The 22,026-nt window shown below is 41.8% G+C and overlaps 2 protein-coding genes across 3 annotated transcripts in view; both read left to right on the plus strand.

Moving 5' to 3' along the window:
• LOC118123436 (methyltransferase-like protein 22) overlaps window positions 1–22,026 on the plus strand; it is a 640,601-nt gene that overhangs the window by 7,707 nt on the left and 610,868 nt on the right. The window lies entirely within an intron of this gene.
• The window catches only part of abat (4-aminobutyrate aminotransferase), a 45,554-nt gene continuing 37,349 nt past the window's right edge, over window positions 13,822–22,026 (plus strand). Inside the window, exon 1 of the mRNA XM_035180837.2 lies at window positions 13,822–14,053. The gene's annotated coding sequence lies outside the window, so the exon portion shown is untranslated. The remainder of the gene's footprint in view (window positions 14,054–22,026) is intronic.

Raw genomic sequence — 22,026 nt, forward strand, 5'->3', positions numbered from 1 at the left:
AGATGAACACTACAGGTGTGTGTGTCTGTGTGTCTGTATGAGGGAGAGAATGGCGAACAGCAGGGCTGAGTGAATCAGTGCGCTCTGTGCAGTTCTACTGTCTTATAAAGTTTTTCCCATCTGAAAAAAAAGAAACCATATTATGTGGTTAATGTTGATATTGTGGTTGTGGCTGCAAAAATATTGAAGTATTGACACTGAGAAGGGTAGAAATACTGTTGCGCAGAATTTTTCAAACTTGTCAGTTCACAACCCCCAAAATAACCATGCCACAGACTTGCGAGCCCCAATGGTTCCAAAAGGATATTGATTTGAGTGAGGTCACAAAAAATTCACTTATGTGCACTTATTGTAATTTTTACTGCTGTAAATAAACCTGCTGCAACTGATGCAGTCACTATCTCAGTAATCTGTCATAATCACCTCAGGGGTCTCATGGAGACGAAGAAGATCAGAAGGCTGATAATTATTTGCAGGGTTTTATAGAAAATAACCAGCTTTTGGAACAATAATAACAAAAAATATGACATTGAGAATTGTTTTTAATTGTATTTGACCTCTGGAAATGATCTTGTGACGCAAACCCCTATTATGCAAACTACTGCTGTAGCAGGTCAAAGAACGTCAGCTAAGTCAGCAAACCTTTGAATGTGGCCCAGGAGGAATTTGAGTTTTCCGACCACAGGCTGTATGTAAGCATGGATGATATGACGGCTCACCAAAACTGAAGCCAAAGCATTTCAATAGCCCCCTGGTGGCTGGGTGGTTTTAATTAGTTATTTGATGCTATAAAATGGGGTGAAATATCATGATTGACAGTTGAGACTCACTTGTGATTGACCACTCTGTGTCTGTGGTTTTAGATTTCAAGATGCATTGAGGACACATTGGGGTGTGTTCACAGCTGTACTTAGTGCTGTCCACATTTGATTGGATCACTAAGGATGGATGTTAATATCAGGTCTGATATCATTTGTTTAATTTTTCTAGATGCTGATGGGGAATTTAGCTGGACAGAGGAGGAAGTAGCCGATTTGTACGACAACACTAGCTTCATTGTTGCTGCTGATGGTAGGTTATTGAGATGAAATACAAATGTATCACAGAACTCTCCTCCAGTATACAGCACCATGCTTTATTGAAATGAAAAAGAACCATGGCAACTGTACAATGGAACTTTGATTAATTGAGGCCTGAGGTGGTCCTTCTTTCTTTCTATACCACAGACAGGCCTTTGAAAGTCTGTTAGCTTGGAATGTGTTGGGGGGAGATTTGAAACTTTGTATTCTACTCATACACATTGAGGAAACCCTTCTTGTGCATTAGAAATGTATTCCGACAGTCTTATCTTTCTAATGGTAAAAGGGATAGTCCACCAATTTCACTCATTATCTACTCACCACTATGCTGATGGAGGGGGTGGGTGAAGTCTTTGAGTCCACAAAACACTTTTGAAGTTTCAGGGGTAAACAGCGTTGCAGCCAAATCCAAAACAATTGAAGCAAATGGCATGACTTGAAACAGCGTCATTTACACCATGTTTTTTGCATAAATATCCTCCTCCCACGTTCGCGCATAGATCACAGCAGACATTTAGGCTAAAAACACTTCACCCACCCCTCCATCTGCATACTGGTGAGTAGATAATGAGTGAATTTCTTTTTTGGGTCAACTATCCCTTTAAGAGGCAGCAGTAGCAGCCTAGCAGGTGAACAATCAAATTACACAGATTCATCATATCATATGAATCTGCCTCAAAGTCGGCCCCCTGCACGCCCACATTCAACCATAAATGGTCAATACAAAGCATCGTATGAATATTTAATTATCCTGCTGACCAATGGGTTTCTACTGTGAGTCACGGCATCAAGCGATGAGAAGAACAAGCACAACTCTCTGACACTGACATCGAGGTCATTGTTAGTGAGGTGGAGGTGAAGAAAGACATATTGTTTGGTGGCCACAGCAGTGATGTCATTAATAAATAAAATACACTGATACACTGCTGCTGCTGCTGCAGATAAAACAGTGAGTGAGAATGAGGACGATAGAAAGAACGGTGCCTGAAATAAAAAAAGATCAAATTCAAAGGTGGAGCCAAAAAAATATTTCTTCACACTGTCAAAATGTGAGCGAACTTGTTTTATCACCTGTTTGTATTTTAATCATCCAAAACTCCAGCTGTGATGTCCCCAATCTATAGAATTTATCAAAATTATATTTATAAGATGATTAAAAGAGGCTCTACATAGAAAGGTAAATAGTATACAGTGTTAATCATACCACACACAAACCTGTAGGCTAATAAACCAGAGTGGTGAGAACTTGTGTTTGTACTGGGATGGTTCAGTTCCATCGGGTCAGTCTGTGTAATACTGGACTCAGTTCAGCAAAAAGATCCAAGATCCCAGATCTATAGAATCTATATCAGCTGATTAGTCATCATCATGGGACCAAAAATCGATGTGATCACTGAACACTTGTTTCCTCTCAATCTTTCCATTCGCACACTCCTCTATCAGTGCCGGTGCAGCCATCACACACACGAGTGTCACGGCAGTATTTATATATAAATATAGATATATAAATATCTATATTTAAAGCAATTGGACAGATTTTTTCACATTTGGGATCCTAACCTCCACTCTGGGATATTTTTTGGAATAGTTTTTCTTTATTTTTTGTGAGTGATCTCCAGTGCGCTCTGTGTGCCTGTTGGCACAGTCATGTTTTGGCGTACACAGCGGTTATAAAAACGCAGTGCAGAAAAAACGAAAGGAAGTGGGAAAAAACTAAACTACATGTCCACTATTTTGTATATGAAAGACCTCCTGAAATCCTATAATAACAAAATTGAAACTTCAAGAGCAAAATATTTCTCCAATCTAATCACCAGTAACCAACATAATCCCAGAATCCTTTTTAAAACCATCAATAGACTTATAAACACTGCTCCTTCTGCCCTTCTAGCCACTTCACATACAGCAAAAAATCCATGACATTAGAACTAACATTGCACCAGCGACCACCATCATCCAAAATATCGCAGAGTATCCTGCCCGTCCCATTCTACTTAGCAACTTTCAGGAAGTTTCACATCCTGATTTCATCGACACTTTGTTGCGCATGCGCTCGTCCTCAAGCCCTCTCGACATCCTACCCACATCACTCCTAATCTATACTATTGGCCCTAGCCTTCTTAGAATTATGAATTGCTCCCTTTCCTCTGGCCAAGTCCCTGATTATTTTAAGAAAGCTACCATTCAACCTTTTATTGAAATAGCCGAATCACTAGTTGGTTCAAGTCATATCTCTCAGATAGACAAATATCCGTTTCCATCGGAAATAACACCTCATCCTTGGCTCCACTGTTGTGTGGAGTGCCACAAGGTTCCATTCTTGGTCCCTTCTATTTTCACTCCACATGCTCCCATTAGGAAACATCGTCAGCCATTTTAATGGGATATCATACCATTCCTATGCCGATGACAGTTTGCAGCTTGTTCAAAACACACTCATATTTTAACAAAAACAAACCGTAGGGCTCATATCAAACCAATTATTGCGTCCCTTTACTGGTTACCAGTTAAACTCAGGGTTGATTTTAAGATTCTTTTAATAACTTTTAAAGCTCAACATGGGCTGGCCCCACATACATTTCGCAGCTCTTGACTCCCTATAATACCGGTCGTAACCTGAGATCGGCCAGCCTGTCCCTTTTGGCTGTAACTAGGTCAAAGCTTGTCTCGCAGCTTTCTCGTTCAGGGCTCCGAGAATCTGGAACTCCCTGCCTGATGAGATTAGGCTCACCAACTCATTACAGATCTTTAAATCACTGCTAAAATCCTATTTTTACAGGGAATCATTTTTAACATGCGACTTGTAATTATTTTCATTACAACAATCAGTCTTACAGAGTTCAAGTGTGATGTTCCTGATCTCTCTCTCCCCCTCTCCCACCCCCCACCCCCCACACCCATCTCTCTCTCTTTTCTATTCCCTCTATGCCATCTACCTCCACTCTTCCCCATTTTCTCTGCTCACCCCAACCGGTCGAGGCAGATGGCCGCCCACACTGAGTCTGGTTCTGCCAGAGGTTTCTCCCAGTTAATGAGGGAGTTTTTTCTCTCCACAGTCGCCAAAGTGCTGCTCATTGTGGGAACTGTTGGGCTTTCTCTACAAACTCAAGGTCTCGACCTTATTATGTCATGATTTGGCTCTTAAATTCGCCTCTACAGAATATCTTTTATTACAATAGATTCTTCATTTTAACCATGGACTTTTGTGTGAAGCATTTTGTAAAATTGTTTAGATAAGTGCTATACAAATAAAGTTATTATTATTATTATTATTATTAATATTATTATTATTATTATTATTATTATTATAAATGAGGCCCCTGGTATGTCTGACTGCTCTCATATGCGGTGGCGAGCTGAATTACTCTTATATATTCTGGTTAACCATCAACTGCTGTCAAATATAACAATGACAACAGGATAGTAAGTTTCAGTGTTATTCACATATCTACTCACTACTGCTACATTTTTAACTGATAGGATGAAAGGACTCTAATTTTGCTCTAGTGTCACACACTGGTCTGCCTCAATTCTGTGAGAACCCCCTATCAGTAATACTGCTCTCATAACCTGATCTTCTCTTTCCACTGCCCTAGTCCACCTCACACCATGTTGGCATTTCATATTTATTAAATGTACAAACCCCACAGTAGTATAGCTGGAGTTTTCATTGATCCTGCTTTATACATGATTATACAAAATGTATAATAACAACATGTAGGGCAGGAGAAGCAGGAGCTGCTCCTGACTCTGAAAGCCTAAAGACTCTTCACCTACACATTTCAAAATTAAAACATACCTCACTGCAGTTGTATGCCTCTGCCAACCAGTGCAGTTTCTTTCCACGTATTTTTTTTCCTAGATTCATAAACAGGTCATCCTCGAGTCCAAGAGAAATTTTTTACTTAAATGTATTGACATTACCTTTGAGCATTTCTGACATACTGCTTTCACAACAATGTTAGGTCAAGTGACCTTTAACCTTTGATCTTTGACCACCAAAATCAATTCCCTAAAGGCGCTCTTGAGATATCCCATTTTTGAGGATGGGATGTACAGACGGTGTATGGATGGACGGACAACTTGAAATCATAATGCCTCCGGCCACTGGCTATTGCAGCCGCATTAAAACAAAACACACTGTTCTCTCCCATCTACATTATAGAGAAGATTTGTCAGCTGGAAAAATTATTTTTAACTCTGAAGGCACTTTACAAATCTATGCCTCTTTACAAATGTTTCAAAACACTTCATGAGGATTGGCGTCTCTATAGTACAGTTTACTGGCAAAATAATTGACAAAATGATTAGTGCATTGCTAAAAGACATTTCTCTACATGGATAGTGGCATGGTGAAAGTATCAAATTTGCTATGGTGTGAATTTTTGTTGCCTTTAGAGCTGCAATATGAAAGACATTCAGATTTTCTTTCTGTCAACAGTTTGCTATGATGATGACCTGACAGATGGCTTTTTTCGAACACTGTATCGACTCTGCAGCAACTTTACTCACACCTGCACAATCTTCATCTCCATAGAGAAGAGGTACGGAGAAAATGTTTGCAGTTCATACTTTGTTAAAACAAGTATCACTTAACTGTTATTGTGACAGTGGGAATTTTACCATAGGAAGTAATTTTTTGTGTAGCATGCTGCAATGGTGTTCCAGAAATATCAGTTTTCTATTTTGTGATTACAACAGCTTGCAAAATGTCCAATTAGTTTTCAGTTGTCACCATATATCAGCAAGAACCTAAATGATATTTCATCCATGATCAGAGATTTCTTTTTTTAACAAATGGCTGCCAAAGCAGTCGTAACTGTTATGGTTAACACAAAGGGCTGGAGTCAATGTGCGGAACACAGAAATGGAAACCAACTCTGATGATAAAATAGGTGAGCTGAGGAAGACAGGTTTTAGTCTCCAGGAAAAGCTTATCAGAGTTCCAGAGTCTAAATCTGAAATCCTTCAGACAGACTGGTAACTGAGCAGGCAGGTATCCAATCAAGAGTCAACATCATCATGACATATACAGTATGTATGGAGAATCAGAAAAACCCAGGAGGACCTTTAAGAAGGATCACAACTCTGTTTTTTTATCTGAGTAAAACACTAAGACACAACCTGATACTTGTGACTCCAATTACGTTTGAAGACAGGAGCACGAATGAACCAAGTGACATCAATGGTCTTAATACCAGAGAGATTAAATACCTGGATCTTCTTACCAGTCAGTCAGAAATTATGCAGCCTCTCAGATGAGAGGTGAAAAGTCTTCCAAGTATCTCCAACCACTCTAGCGTTCAAATTCAATTTTCTTTGATAACCATGACCTAGATGACAAAATCTTACCAGACATCTAATTATTTTCTACCAACTCTGTTTAGGCTCCCAAAATCCCACCATGTGGTACCAGAACAACTTGCAGCTTTGCAACATCATGCCATATATATGGTTTGAGAAGGTGTATGCTGAACTTAGTTCAGAAACATTATTGCTGGAGTCTGATAAGTGGTTACCTGTACTGCATTACTGCAATGGGCAACGAGGAATTGTCTATCTTGTGTTGCAGCGCATGGTTAAACTTTTGCCATCCATTGCTCTATTGGCTTTCTTGAATGTTTGTGGTAATCTTTCTGTCAAGCCATTTGTGGATGGGTGGAAAGAGGCAGATGTAAAGTGCTTGATGCCATTGTTCTTCACAAAAACACTGTCATCCACTGTCTGCACATTTTTGCTCGTATGACATTCCTGGCATCTCTGGATCTCTCTGATGTGGTTGTTTTCGTTTTGATGACCTCTAGCTATTTTGCATTTGCATCAACAACAATAATGGTCCACCATAGTCAACATGCACTCATTGCCATGGTGATGAGGGTCTCTTCCATGGATGGAGGAGGGCTTGTGGTGCTGTGTTCTAGATCTTTTGACATCCATGGGAGGCTTTGGTCAAATCCTCTATCTGTTTATTGATTCCAGGCCACCCATCATAGACACAGGCAAGACTTGTCATATTCATCGTATTTACTGTCTTTACTGTAATGTGATATGCCCCATGATTAAGTGGCTCTGTGGGGCGTACAACACAAAATCATTGACCACAACTGACACTTATCAACAACAGAATACCTGAAAGGTCCAGTGTGTAAGATTTAGGTGAAAAGGATCTATTGGCAGAAATTCAATATAAAATAGTCCTAGTGATGTTTTCACTTGTTTGTTTGATCTAATCTGTACTAATTGTTGTTTTCTTTACCCTTGAATGAGCCCTTTATATTTAAATACTTTATATATATTTCGGGAGTGGTTCCTCTCTATGGAGGCCGCCATGTTTTATACAGTAGCCCAGACTGGACAAACTTTTGAGTTTTTATGACAACTGAAGGCTACCACAGGTTCTCTTTCAGGTTTGGAACATACAAATTCACTAAATTCTATACTTTACCTTTAAAAACAATCCAAACCACAGGATTTTTATTAACATCAAATAACAAAATAAACACAATGTTAAAATCCCAGGATGAGGCAAAGAAAAACCAGCAGTCCCCAAGCTGGAGGCCTCTATTTCTGATCCTGACATAGGAGCTTTTAAAGGATCTCAATTCCCTGGCCAGGTACACCTCTTTGTTCACTGATTGGTTGAATCCAGGTGGAGATAGAGGAGAGACGAGAGAAAAACAGGGACAAAGAGCGGGAACAAATACAGCCAGGGTATAACAGGTACATTAAAAACACAACGTGTCACATCCAAACAGACATAAAAAGAAAAAAAATACTTTAAAGACACATAAAACACAACCAATATAAATTAATTGATAGAAAGTTGGCATCACATGGAGTGACTGTCTGATTGAGATATGTTATGTCAATAGGGACAAATAATTTCAGGTAGATGTTGATCTTTGCACTGGGGACTCTGTACCTTAACCAGAGGGCAGGAGCTGAAGTTAGTGATTTAGGGGATGGCTGTGGTCATCTAGGATTTTTCTACTTACGCATTATAAGCTTTGCTATGGAGATGGGACTGCAGGGCTTGTTTACGGCCTGTAATTGTACTGTCCAATTTTACTACTCTAGAAAGCTTTGTCCTTTTTTGACACTTTTTGCACTTTGTGTCTTGTCATTATGACAGGGCGCCCACTTTTAGGAAGACTAGCCACAATACCCAATCGTCTCCACTTATTGACAATTTGTCTAACTGTGGAAATTAACTCACTTTAGAATGGGGAACATGTTCTAAGTAAGAAAGACTTAATTTAGTCATTTGGACACTAGTAACACTTGACATTTTGTGAATGTGGATAGAACATATTTATCAAGTGTTATGAAGGGAGAATGACTACTCTTGTGGTACTACCACCTTTTAAGGCCCATACTGAGCAAAGCATATTAAGACTGTAATTCATGTACAACAACTTCCTTACTTACATCAATAAGCAGAAATTAGGAGGTTATTGATGAAAAACTGTTAGTTAATGGCCTAGTAGTTGTAGAATAAAGACATGCAGAATAAGGCATTAATACATGCTTTATTATGAGTAAGAGCCAATATGCTACTAATATGCATGCTAATAAGAAAGTAGTTAATGGTTAATATGTGTTCCCTTATATAAAGTGTTACCTAAAGAATTACAGTAATCCAGTCTGGACTAGCTTCTCAGCATCCTTTTGAGACAGGAGGTTTGTAATTTTCATAATATTGTGCATGTGGAAGAAGGCTGTCCAAGAGACTTGTTTTGTGTGTGAGTCAAATGACATGTTCTGGACAAACATATCTCCAAGGTTCCTCACAGTAGAGTTAGGGGCCAAGTTAATGCTATCCAAGGTACCTGTCTGGTCAGACAGTGTTTCTCTGAGGTGTTGAGTGCGATCTCTGCTCACAGGATGGCACATCAAGCTGGAGGAGAGGGGAAACCATTCTCTGGACATCATAGCTGTATAGAACAGAACATTTCACCCAGACTGAGTGTTAGGTGGAGTTTGCTAATGTTTGCCATGTTTCTTTTTAATTAACTTCAATGTAAATAGCAGTTTATTTCTAAATGAATTATAATAATAAGTAACCTTTCATCTAATTTGTTTAATAGTATTATGATCAATAGTGTTGAGCTGAGCATAATTTAAGCTTTTTTTGATCAAATTTGCTCAATTATATTGATGCTTAATTGAATGTATTAGGCAAATACTTCAAATAAAATGCTTCTAAATAGACTTATGGTAAAGTAGTAGCCACAATTATCAAATATTTGTTTTAATACCTAATGGTAAAACCATCTACGCAAGGAGACTTTCCCGTTTTCGTATTGCAATGGCTCGTCTAACTTCGTCCTCCATGATAGGTGCATCCAAGGACTGTACTTGCTGTTGAGATAATTTTGGTAGCTTTATCAATCAATCAATCAAATTTTATTTGTGTAGTCCATATTCACAAATCACAATTTGTCTCATAGGGCTTTAACAAGGTGTGACATCCTCTGTCCTTAACCCTCAACAAGAGTAAGGAAAAACTACAACAAAAAAAAAAACAGGGTAAAAAGAACGTAGAAACCTCAGCCGCGGCCCTGGATCTGCGGACGATAAGGCAAAGGGACTCCGGGGAAGAAGTCAAGTCAGTAACATGTACTGATGAGATATTAATTTCTTTGATGTGATAAGGAGGGAGAAGAGGAAGGAGAAGCTGGGAAGAGAAGCTCCGAGTGTCATGTGTCCCCCGACCTTCTAGAGCTATAGCAGCATAACTAAGAGCAGGTCCAAGACAAGCCTGGACCAGCTCTAACTATAAGCTTTATCAGAAAGGAAGGTTTTAAGCCTACTCTTAAACGTACAGATGGTGTCTGCCTCCCGAACTGAAACTGGGAGATGATTCCTCAGGAGAGGAGCTTGATAGCTGGAAGCTCTGGCTCCTAATCTACTTTTAGAGATTTTAGGGACGACAAGTAAGCCTGAATTCTGGGAGTGCAGTGCTCTAGTGGGGTGATATGGCCTTCTCCAATGTGGTTACCTCCACCTCCAACTTTAACTTGGTTTATGCTTTGTTTTTCTTTTCCGATGCTTGTGCCATTACTTTTCCTCTCATATGGTAAATGTTCTGTATTTATAGAGCACTTTTTTAGTCTTGATGACCACTCAAAGCTTTACAGTACAGTTTATTGCCATCCACCCATTTACACAGTCCAACTATGTGCAGCACTCTCTCTATATGAAGAGGTTCACTATCTTGCCAAAGGACCCTTCAAAATGCGGAATGGGTAAGACTGGGATCAAACTGCCGACCGTCTGGTTAGAGGACGACCTCTCCTCCCCTAGGCAAAGTTCTGCCCATAGGTTCACATACTAAAACATGAATCTGCTTCTCTGTGCTGTTAACCTGTTCTGTGCCTGCCCCAAAAATCAAGAGTGAAATGCAGCACGAACAAACTTTTCTATTATGTCTACTTTTAGGTGAAACTTCTCTGTTGTATTTCCAGTTACAAGCTCTGGTACTAATCAGGTTTCCTTTTGTGCCTTGATATACAAGGATGAACTTCACTCTGCGCCACATGGATGTTTCCTGCGATGCTTACAATTATTTCAGCCACTGTTTGTCCCAACTCCACGACCTGACGGATGGAAGATGTTGCTTCAGAGTGGAACAACTCCCCTCTAACTTTGCACAGTTTTTCCTGTATGAACGCATAGAGCAACTGGTAAGAGAAACACTTACACACATCCTAACCTCATTTTAATCGACAACTTGAATACAGATTAGTAATAATAAACGTAATAGATCAAAACTCAGATCTACACTGCAGTACTGTGTCTGAATGCATCCTCTGTAGACCCAGATGGAGGGCTGATGCTGCTGCACACACAGCACACACAGCACACACAGCACACACAGCACACACAGCACACACAGCACACACAGCACACACAGCACACACAGCACACACTGCACACACTGCACACACAGCACACACAGCACACACAGCACACACAGCACACACAGCACACAGCACACAGCACACACTGCACACACTGCACACACTGCACACACTGCACACACTGCACACACTGCACACACAGCACACACTGCACACACTGCACACACTGCACACACTGCACACAAGCTGGGTGCCCGGTAGGATCGCTACTTCCGCTAGTGGACATTTAGGCTTAAAACATGGGATAAATGAAGCAGTGTCGACTTGAATTTGAATGTCGGGGCTTAGGGACACTTGGATGACACCACAGGAGCAGTATGGAGGCCCTTTTTTTTCCTATTGTTTTTTTTGCATGTTTGAAGAGTCCCCAGTTACTTCAATTGTATTGGATTTGGCTGCAAAGCTATTTACCCCTGAAACTCCTAAAGTGTTTTGTGAACTCAAACACTTCACCCACCCCTCCATCGGTATAGTGTTGAGTATAGTGAGTCAGTTTTCAGTGAACTATCCCTTTAAGATCTTTCTCAGTTGTATGGCTCCAACACTAGTTTGACAGTACTTACTTACCTATGTTAGCTATTGTCCAGGTACTGGCCTGTCAACTCATCCTGCAGCTCCCCACTCCTACACAGTCTGGATGGATCAGATTTAGATAATGAATGAAAGATAGGGTAAGGTTTTTATTAATACACATTGTTTTATTTTTTCACAGGAGCTGTGGAAGGTGTCTACGACTCCACTTCCATTTGACCAAGCCCAGCCTGATAGTGAGCCGTTTTTAGCTTACCCTGGGTTCACATGGGAGCAGCGAAACAGTACTGAGCATACTGATCCAGCTCACGGTTGACGTTTCTGAATGTTAACTGTTAAAACCAAAACAGTATCATCAATTTAGTATATTCAAGATAGAACCAGTAATTTTTACAAATTGACCTAATCAATTTTACTTAATAAATCCATGAATGTTTCATTATTTATTGTTCAACTTGTTCCATGCATTGATATATGATCATAATGGAAGTAATTCAACTTTGGTGATCAAAAGTCATCTCGAGTTGTAAGTCTGTACACTGCCAAATATGAATAACATAAATAAATGAAATAAAAAATAAATAAATAAATACCACTTGTACCACTCACTCAGTACATCAACATGCATATATATTTCTCATTCTGGCTCCATGCAACTTTCAGCATTTCAGCAAACTATTGATCTTTATTATTATTATTTATTTTTGTTGCATCAGAGAATGCTGAATTATTAGTTAAGGTTGATATATATATATATATATATATATATATATATATATATATATATATATATATATATATAAAGCCCTATCAGACAAATTTAAATTTGTGAATATGGGCTATACAAATAAAATTTGATTGATTAATGGACAGAAAATACTATTTTGATTGTTGGTTATTAACAACCAAAATAATATATATATATATGGGCTATACAAATTTCAATTTGTCTGATAGGGTTTTAACAAGGTGTGACATCCTCTGTGCTTAACCCTCAATAAGAGTTGGGGAAAAACTACCAAAAAAAACCTATTAACAGTGGAAGAATGTGAGGGATCTCTCTCCCAGGATGGACAGAAATGCAATAGGTGTAACCGAACACATCAACAAAATTACAATATTTCCAACATTGAGTGGAGGAAATAATTTTTAACATATTGGAAAGGTGTGTCAATGTTTTAAGTATTTATACATAAGAAAATGTCTGATAGAGAGGAAGGGAGCAGCAGTGACAATTGAAATGGAGGAGTTATTGTCAGTAATGGTAGAAAATGATCGGCTGCCACCACGATCGTCACTCCACCATCCCAAACCACCACCATGATCAGGATCCACCACCATGATCAGGATCCACCATCACGATCCACAATCCACTATCATCTGATCCACAATCACCATGATCACGATCGACCACAACAGTCCACAATCACGATATCTGATTCGGCATCCACTGTCATGATCTATGGTCCATGATCACAATTTACTACCCACCTTCACAATCCACGATGTGCAAGTCAACATCTAAAGATCAATATCAGTGGCTCTTCACCTTAGTCCAGAGTTGTACTTCACATTGACAGAGAATCATTGTCTTGTTTGAAGTTATGTGCACCTTGAGCCACCACATAATAGCATCCTTACTGGTCCTCACAGAGCTTGTAGCTGGATGTGTAGGTTTTCATTTTGTGCATGTGAATATGCGCCGCAAGTACACACAAGTAAGGCAGTTTATTAAATATGACTCTTCTTCTCAACAGACATTCTAACATTCACGGCCACCGCATGACTTAAGTTGACAGCTTTAGGGCCTGGTCACACATACGCAAATGCAAATTTCGTGGGTCATAGTTCACCAAAATTTCACTCAATGTGAAGCGATGCTGCAGATTTGCTTTGCCACAGGAAGCTAATGTTTTATTCGCTTCCTCGCTTGCACAGATTGGAAGTGAACAGGAGGTGAACGTTTTTGTGTATGTGTGGCCGGGCTCTTATGTGGAGCCAGGGGCAAGCCGCAGCTGAATTCTGATTTGCCCCTGAAGTGGAAGTGAACAAATGTGACCTTTTTTTTTATGTTCTACGCTCTTTTGAAGTACACATTGTCAGTAAAAAAGGAATATCTTGAATTTGAACCATACTGAATATGGAATTATGCACGGATATTGAACATGTAATTAAGCCCTCCTACATGGCCCCTGATTTCCAAATATCCTTGATCCGCCACTGGGTGGAGCAGTGTGTTTGAGTTGTGATTGACTCATGGTCCCTCTGTCTCTCAGCAGTCCCTTCAAAACACATCTGCTGTGGTTTCATGGTGTTTAAAACAGACTGAAACGATGTCCTAGATAACGTGTTCAACATTAGCATACAAATACAGATTTGTTTCAAAAAGAGAGGGAGACGAGGAGAGGGAACAAGCCCCTCCCCCGTAGAGAGCAGGCCTAGCTGCCTCAGACCGGACGCATCCTGTCACCCTGTGCGGCGGGGACCTTCTCAGACCCTGCAGCCGTCGCTAGATCGCCGGTAAGTCCTCAAAGCCTTCATTACTGACACACGGCTCATGGTCGACATTTCACACCGCTGTCATGGCGCAGTCACACTACGTCGCTGAGCTTTCTGCTGAACCGTCAGGATCGGGTTGCGCTTCAGTCTGCAACGGCCATGTCAAAACAGCAGCTGACACGGTCTCTGCAGCGAACATAACCAGTTAGTGAATCTTATTCTGTTTTCCCTATTTACTCTATCGATCCAGATCCTGCAGGGTTATGGTCAGACCAGCCGGATCCAGAGGGAACCAGATTTTTCAGCAGAAGCGTAGACACACGTCAAATACTTGAAGGAACAACATCTGTTTAATCAAGTTTGAAAAGCCTCGGTGATTTGGAATCATCGGCTCTGACATGTAGACGAAAGGGATGTGCTGCTGCTCCTTTAGTCTACATGGATCCAGAGCAACTGCTCCATGTAGCTTCACCTCGCTCAGAGCAGTTCAATGTGTTGTTAAAATCAGTCCAGCTGTATAGCAACATGAAGTTGATTTAAAAGCACAGTGAAATTGAAACATTGTGAAATTGATGTTTATCAGTAGATGACAGTAGGATCTTTGTTTAAACTTGTAGTTGATGTTGTTGAAGGGCCCCCTGCAGCTCAACACACACATTGATTTTGCACACAGGGGCACCTCACGTGATTTGCAACAGAATTGGACTTTTTGTTCTTGATTGAAATGACTAAAATGTAATTTGGTTTATTTCACATACTGCTAGTTCTATACACTATTATTCAATAATTCAGTTTAGATAGTATACAACTACTTTACCATTCTAGAATGTATTGGCATTGTAGATGGTGTGCTTGTGAAGTTATTTTCAACACCTTATTGATCACTCGGCTCAAAAGCTCATGTACAAACGAATGAGACTGTTTGAATCTTTTCCAGTTTTATGTATTAGTTTATTGATAGAAGGAAATGGCTCACAAGGACAAACTGACGGTTACTGGTGTGTTGATTTCAGTTTTTTTCGGTCAAGATGTGTCACCTAAATTTTGTTACCTGATTTTCCTGTTGCAAGCCTCTCAGTTGTTAGGGGCTAGGACAGGGGTATTCAATTACATTTATTGTTATTCATTATCTATCGGAATCGGAAATTAAAGCCGATAAACCGCCTGGTCGCGCTCATGACATCATACATCCGTGCCTGTCCATACCAGCGTGATGTGTTTACGTCGGAACTGAAAACTGCGTCGCCGGTTTGTAATTTGTTCACACTTTCTGAGAGCGACTGTAGGATTGCAATTTGTAACAAATGTGCAAAGGTTCCGTGAGGGGGAAAAACATTTGCAAATTTAACAATACCAAACTCATAAATCACCTTAGAGTCTGTCATCGCGATGACGATGTGTTAACAGGTAGGCTTATTCCTTCTGCCTACCTGCACAGCGAAATAATAATTCTAAGGGATGAACAGACGTTCAGACGTTTGTCTCTTCAGCCATCAATCTCGTGGCATTGTTTATTGCAGAACTGTGCACAACCTGCTGCTCTCCGTGAGAGTCAGGTACAGGGTGAGAGAGGGTAAACATCCCCCTTATAAGGTAGTGGTGTCATCAGTCACACGTGACTCCATGCCATATGAGGCGCAACAGCGCCTCCTCCTGAACAAATATAGTTACATGCATTCATACACTTATCCACTCTCAACACTCCCACTTATGAATGACGTGTATACTGTACAACTTTTACATAACCAAATAAACAAAACAAAAACATGGCATAGTCAAATGTCAACATTTTACACACCAAACATGACTCCTGCAAATTTCCTCAGCTTAAGTCTGGAGGCGGGCTTTGTCATAACATCTGCGTCGTCTGTGGGACAGTAAACAAGTGACATCTTATCTTCCCTTATGGTAGACCTAATGAAGTGATATTTGATGTCCACATGCTTAAATCTTTGTCTACACACAGGGTTCCTAACAAGCGCAATTGTCCCCTTGTTATCCTCATAAACAACAGTTTTCTTATACACATAGGTATCTATACCTCCCAGTAGTTGCTCCAAATAAATACACTCCTGTATTGTTAGAGCTAGAGCCATGTACTCTGCTTCGCATGTGGATAATGCTACCGTGGGTTGCTTCTTGGCTTTCCAAGAGACTAAGGAGCTGTCTTTACCCATACTCACACAATACCCGGTGGTACTGCGTCTGTCACTAGCGTCCGCAGCCCAGTCTGCGTCACTATATGCCCGTAGGCCTAGACTCTCTCTGCTCTTTCTGAAACAGAGCTGTTTGTCTGCAGTACCTCTCAGATAACGCAAAACATGTTTCACCGTAACCCAATGTTCATCTGTAGGGTCAGCAAAATGCTGTGATAACTTGCTCACCACGAAACATAGGTCAGGACGTGTACAGGTTGTCAAGTAAATGAGACTGCCGACAGCCTCCCTGTACTTCTTCACATCAGACATTTTAGGCGCATCTTCAGAGTAACTTTGGGTCACATGGTGTTTCTCTAATTCTACACTCCTGCATGTCGAAACGTTCCAGTATCTTTTCAACATACCTCTTTTGTGACACTTTTACACAGCCGTCAGACTGGCTGAAGTCCATGCCCAGAAAATACTTCAACCTACCTAGGTCCTTCATCTTAAATCTGGTAGAAAGCATGTTTTTCACTTTCTCTAGACTCTCGTTGTTGCTGGCTGCAATGATAAGATCATCCACCCAGATAACTACTATTACCTTCCCTGCCTCTTTAGACTCTTTTGTGTAGACGCAGTGGTCTGTCAGGTTCTGAGTGAAGTTGTCATCTACTAGACATGTGTGGAGCATCTCATTCCAATTACGCCCCGACTGCTTCAGGCCGTAAATTGACTTCTCTAGTTTACACACTAGCTTCTCTCCCTTTTTTTCGTAACCTTCAGGTTGTTCCATGTAGATATCTCGATCAATGGGGGCGTGCAGATAGGCTGTTTTCACGTCCATTTGATGCAAGATCAAATCGTCTTGGGCTGCCTTCTGCATCACTACACGTATACTTGTAAGATTGGCTGTTGGTGAGAACGTCTCGCCATAATCTATCCCTGCTCTCTGACTGTATCCTTTCGCTACAAACCTAGCTTTGTACTGGTCGTGTCCGTCAATGTCACCCTTGATCGAGTATACCCATCTTCCTCCCACTGTCTTCCTGCCCTCTGGTAAGTTAGTCAGGGTAAAGGTCTGGTTGTCCTCTAGGGACTTCATCTCCTCGTCCATCGCTTTCTTCCACTTTCCTGACTCAGTTGATGTCATGGCCTAGCAATAATCTACACTAGCGAGTGTACTGTCATCATCAGTATCTTCCAGAGTATAATCTCTCAGATACCCCGGGGGTTTACGCTCTCTGGTGGGATATCTCCCACTGTCTGAGGCATGTGACGTCACCCTAGGGTGCTTCTCGCCATCATCCTCTGGTGCTGACTGTGGACCTTCAGTCTGTACATCTGTGCTCAGTACACTAGGCTGTGGAGTCTCTACTCTCTTGTCACAATCTACTTTGGGGTCCAGTCCTAGCTCCTGTGTCTGAGTCTCGTTTTCACAGGTTGTCTTGGTGACAAACTTTACCAGTCTGTGCTTCTGCACTTTTCCTTTACCGGGGTAGTAAACTAGATAGGCGGGACTGCCCTTGTCATGCCCTACAAAGAGTCCTCTCTCACACCTAGAATCTAGTTTTCCTCTGTCTTGCTGGTAGGCATAGCACACTGACCCGAATTTATGTATCCTGGCTAGATTGCACTTTTTACCTGTCAGTGCTGTATATGGGGTAGTGCCTGTGTGCTTGTTAAAGCACCGGTTCCTGGTATAGGCTGCTTCCTGGATGGCATAGTGCCAAAGACTCTTAGGTAGGTCACTGTCGATAAGCTTACATCTGGCCATCTCGAAAAGAGTGCGCCCTTCCCTTTCAGCTGTCCCGTTCTGGTGCGGGGAGTAAGGACAGGAGGTCTCGTGTCTGATTTTGTTCTTTCTCAGTAGTGTCTGAAACTCTCTGTTAGTGAACTCGGTCCCGTTATCTGATCTAATGCATTTCACAGTGCCATAAGGCGCTACATCTGCCAGGTACTTCTCAGTGGCCTGAACTGCATCACTTTTTGCTTTCAGGAAGTAAACAAACACTGCCCCCGTACACACATCTGTGAAAGACTGCATGTACTTGAAACCATCTATGGACTCATTGTTTACTGGACCAGCTAGGTCTGTGTTCACCAGCTCAAGTGGTGTCTTTATCTTATCAGTCGGATCTCTGTTTCTCGTTTGAGTGAACTTTCCCTCTATGCACACTGCACATTCTTTATCAGGCCTACGCTTTGCACCTTTAATGTGCATGCCTTCTGTTACATCCTGCAGCTTCAAGATATCCTCGTAATTGCAGTGACCCATTACCTCATGCCATGTCTGGATATCATAGCTGACATGACACACATCATCTACATCACACTCAGTTTGCAAGTAGTACATCCTCTTACATACATAAATATCAAACCTTGTGCCATCCGGCAACACTATGACATCTTTACCTTCGTCGAAGAACACTTTGGCACCGTGAGCAGTAGCAGACTTCACTGAGAAGAGTTCTTGGGGGTACGAGGGGATGTAGAGAGCGTTCTTTAAAGTCACTGCACACCGGCGCCCCTCACTGTTTATGAGGCATACCTGTGCATCTCCCCTGCCTTGCGCCACCCCGACGGTACGCTTCCCGTCTGCCAGCTCCATGCTGTGTCGCTCCGGCTTGAAGGTGCTGTCGAAGCTCTTGAACTTGCTCCTGTCGTTGATGATGTGGGACGACGCGTCCGTGTCCACGATCAGTCCCTTTCTCTGGATCTGCAGCCGTTGCCCTGAGAGACTGGCATCTTCTGTTTGTGCCCAGATGGCGCCCTCCTCCCCGGGCGCCATCTGGTTCACGACCTGCTCTACGGCCACCGCCGTTGCCGCCGCCATCTTGGACACACGCACACTGGGCGCTCCGTTCATGCTCCTTCTTTGTGCACGCCTTGTCTGTGTGCCCCCTGCTTTTGCAAAAACTACACCAAACTTTCTCTGTGCAGTCATCCCTTCTGTGGCCCTTTTCTCTGCACCGCCAACACACCATCTCCACTGGCCCGGTCTTTTTCCTTGGCGCCGCTTGGGCCCTCAGCACCCTTTCTCCTGCCTCTTCTGCGACTGGGTCTGAGTCTTCTGAAGCCTCGGAATTCCTCAACTTTGCCTTGAACTCTCCCAGCGTCATGTCCGCTGAACCATGCGTCACCATCAGTGTGAACGGCTTGTACTTCTCCGGTAACCCCCTCATGACCATCGCCATCATCAGTCCCTCACTCGGTGCTTCACCTGCACCCCTGAGTGCCGTAATGATCTGCTCAGCTCTGATAACGTATTTGGTTACAGTCTCGTTGTCAGCTTTCTTCAGCGCAGTCATTGTTATGTACAGGGAGACAATCCGGGGCCTACCTTTTCCGATGTAGTGTTCTTTTAACACTTTGAGACTCTCTCGGCCCTTGTCCTTCGTGTCTCTGAATATCAGTCCCAAGCTCATATTGTCAAGTAGCGGCGCCAATGCACAATAGGCGTCCGCATTCAGCTTGTCATCGTTAGCCTTTTCTTCCACCGTCAGTGGTCCAGCGGGCTCTGTGAGGATCGTCTGCTTCAGCCCCACTCCATGCATGCAGCACAGCATCCTTTCTTCCCAGAGCTCATACTCCTCTGCTCTCCCGTCAAACGTGGGCCACTTGCTCTTGCTTCTGTTCGCCATGGCTTTTTGTGTTTGTAGCTCAGTTTAGCTCCTTTTTAGCCTAGCTTTAGCTTCCCGGTACTCCCGATGCTAAACTAGCTCTTTTGGATAATCCTACTTCTGTATGCTAGCGCAGTCTTGCTAGCTATCGACGCACGTGTCCGTCAAACTTTAGAATCATTCTCGGTTGCTGGGCCCATAACCTAGGCTTATTCCTTCTGCCTACCTGCACAGCGAAATAATAATTCTAAGGGATGAACAGACATTCAGAAGTTTGTCTCTTCAGCCATCAATCTCGTGGCATTGTTTATTGCAGAACTGTGCACAACCTGCTGCTCTCCGTGAGAGTCAGGTACAGGGTGAGAGAGGGTAAACATGCCCCTTATAAGGTAGTGGTGTCATCAGTCACACGTGACTCCATGCCATATGAGGCGCAACAGCGCCTCCTCCTGAACAAATATAGTTACATGCATTCATACACTTATCCACTCTCAACACGATGTATGGCGAGAATACGAGGCGTTTGCAGCCAACGTTAGTAAGGGAAAAGAAGGTCAAAGTGAGTGTCAGTGCAGCAGTGCCTATCCAGCAGGCATTTGAGAACTGCAGGAAGTTTGCTAGATATAGTCCACAGGCTAAAGCAATTAATGACAGAATCATGGAATTCATCACTCTTGATGACCAGCCGTTTTCCTTGGTAGAAGACAAGGATTTCCTCCTGACAGGAAACACAAACCAACCTTCCACAATAAAGCAACTAAACAAAATATCTTACAATTTCAATATGAAAAGGACATCATTGCATGCACTCGCATACAGCAGCCTGTCAGTTCTAAAAGAGCCCTCATTTTTTAATGAAGGATGCACTTTATATTTTGTTTCAACTAGTTGTGTTTAATAATTCTGTTCAGAGATATTGTCAGTGCATTTAAATTATTTTGAATTTTTATGCAAAACATTTGATAAGATTTATGTTACATGAAGGCCAAAGTATAGAGAAACCTTCCTTACTCATGCACTAAAAGTGCATAAGCTATCCTCAACCTTTTTCCTTTTCTTTATTGAGCATTATATTCCATTTGCTTTTGACAGTTTTAATGAGGCTTTCAGTTTAATAAAGCCTTTATTTTTGATCGCACATTATTTTATATTAGTTACTCTTTTTAAACATTGACTTGTCTTATTTGAGATGTCAAAATATTTAATTTATATTGTTTTGGAGGAGAAATTTTCCTGGAATATTAATTCATCCATATTTGCTTACTATATTTTCCAATTTTACCCTCAGGTGTGCATCAACTACAGACTATGAGCTTCTTTTTAAGACACATTAAATTATTATCGTAGCGGCATGTGAAACATGTTATTCTACACAATAGACATCAACACTGGATTACTCAGATTTTCGGGATACAGTATGGATGGGCTGAATCAGCTCCGATGAGGGTGGTGTCGGACTGGTGACTGGAGGTGCAGCTGTTTGTGTACAGGGAGAAGAGCAGAGGAGAAAGACAGCAGCCTTGGGGGGGATCCGGTGCTGATGGTCCGGGGGTCAGAGACATGTTTCCCCAGCTTCACACACTGCCTCTTATCAGACAGGAAGTCTGTGATCTACCTGCAGATGGAGTCAGGCACGCTCAGCTGTGAGAGCTTATCCTGGAGAAGAGCAGGGATTATGGTGTTGATGGCAAAGCTGAAGTCCACAAACAGGATCCTGGTGTAGGTTCCTGGGGAGTCCAGGTGCTGGAGGATGAAGTGGAGAGCCATGTTTACAGCATCTTCTACAGATCTGTAGGCGAACTGCAGAGGGTCTAGAAAGGGTTTGGGCAGAAATGTAATGGCACCGTCCATGTGTTGCAGTTGAAGAGTTGAAAGAAATAACGGTAAAAGGACATAAACGTCGTGTTTATTACGTCTAACACTGTGGTCCTTGGTTTTTGGGGGATGGGGATGATGGTGGAGGATTTGAAGCAGACTGGGACCTACCATGTCTCAAGTGAGGTGCTAAAAATGTTTGTGAACACTGCAGAGTTCAGTGCATGTCTGAGAGCAGCTCTAAAGTCCTAGAGAGGAGAGAGAGACCATAAACATTTGTGCACCGTCAGGTTTCAGCTCTCACTAGTTGTTATAATGAAAACAATAAGAGTGATAATTATGGATGTAAAGATGTTATCAATTATAGCAGCAACAATTCATATCATAGTAATAATAATGATAATAATTGTTGTTGTCT

This window comes from Hippoglossus stenolepis, chromosome 16, assembly GCF_022539355.2.
Source record: "Hippoglossus stenolepis isolate QCI-W04-F060 chromosome 16, HSTE1.2, whole genome shotgun sequence".
In the NCBI taxonomy this organism is placed as follows: domain Eukaryota; kingdom Metazoa; phylum Chordata; class Actinopteri; order Pleuronectiformes; family Pleuronectidae; genus Hippoglossus; species Hippoglossus stenolepis.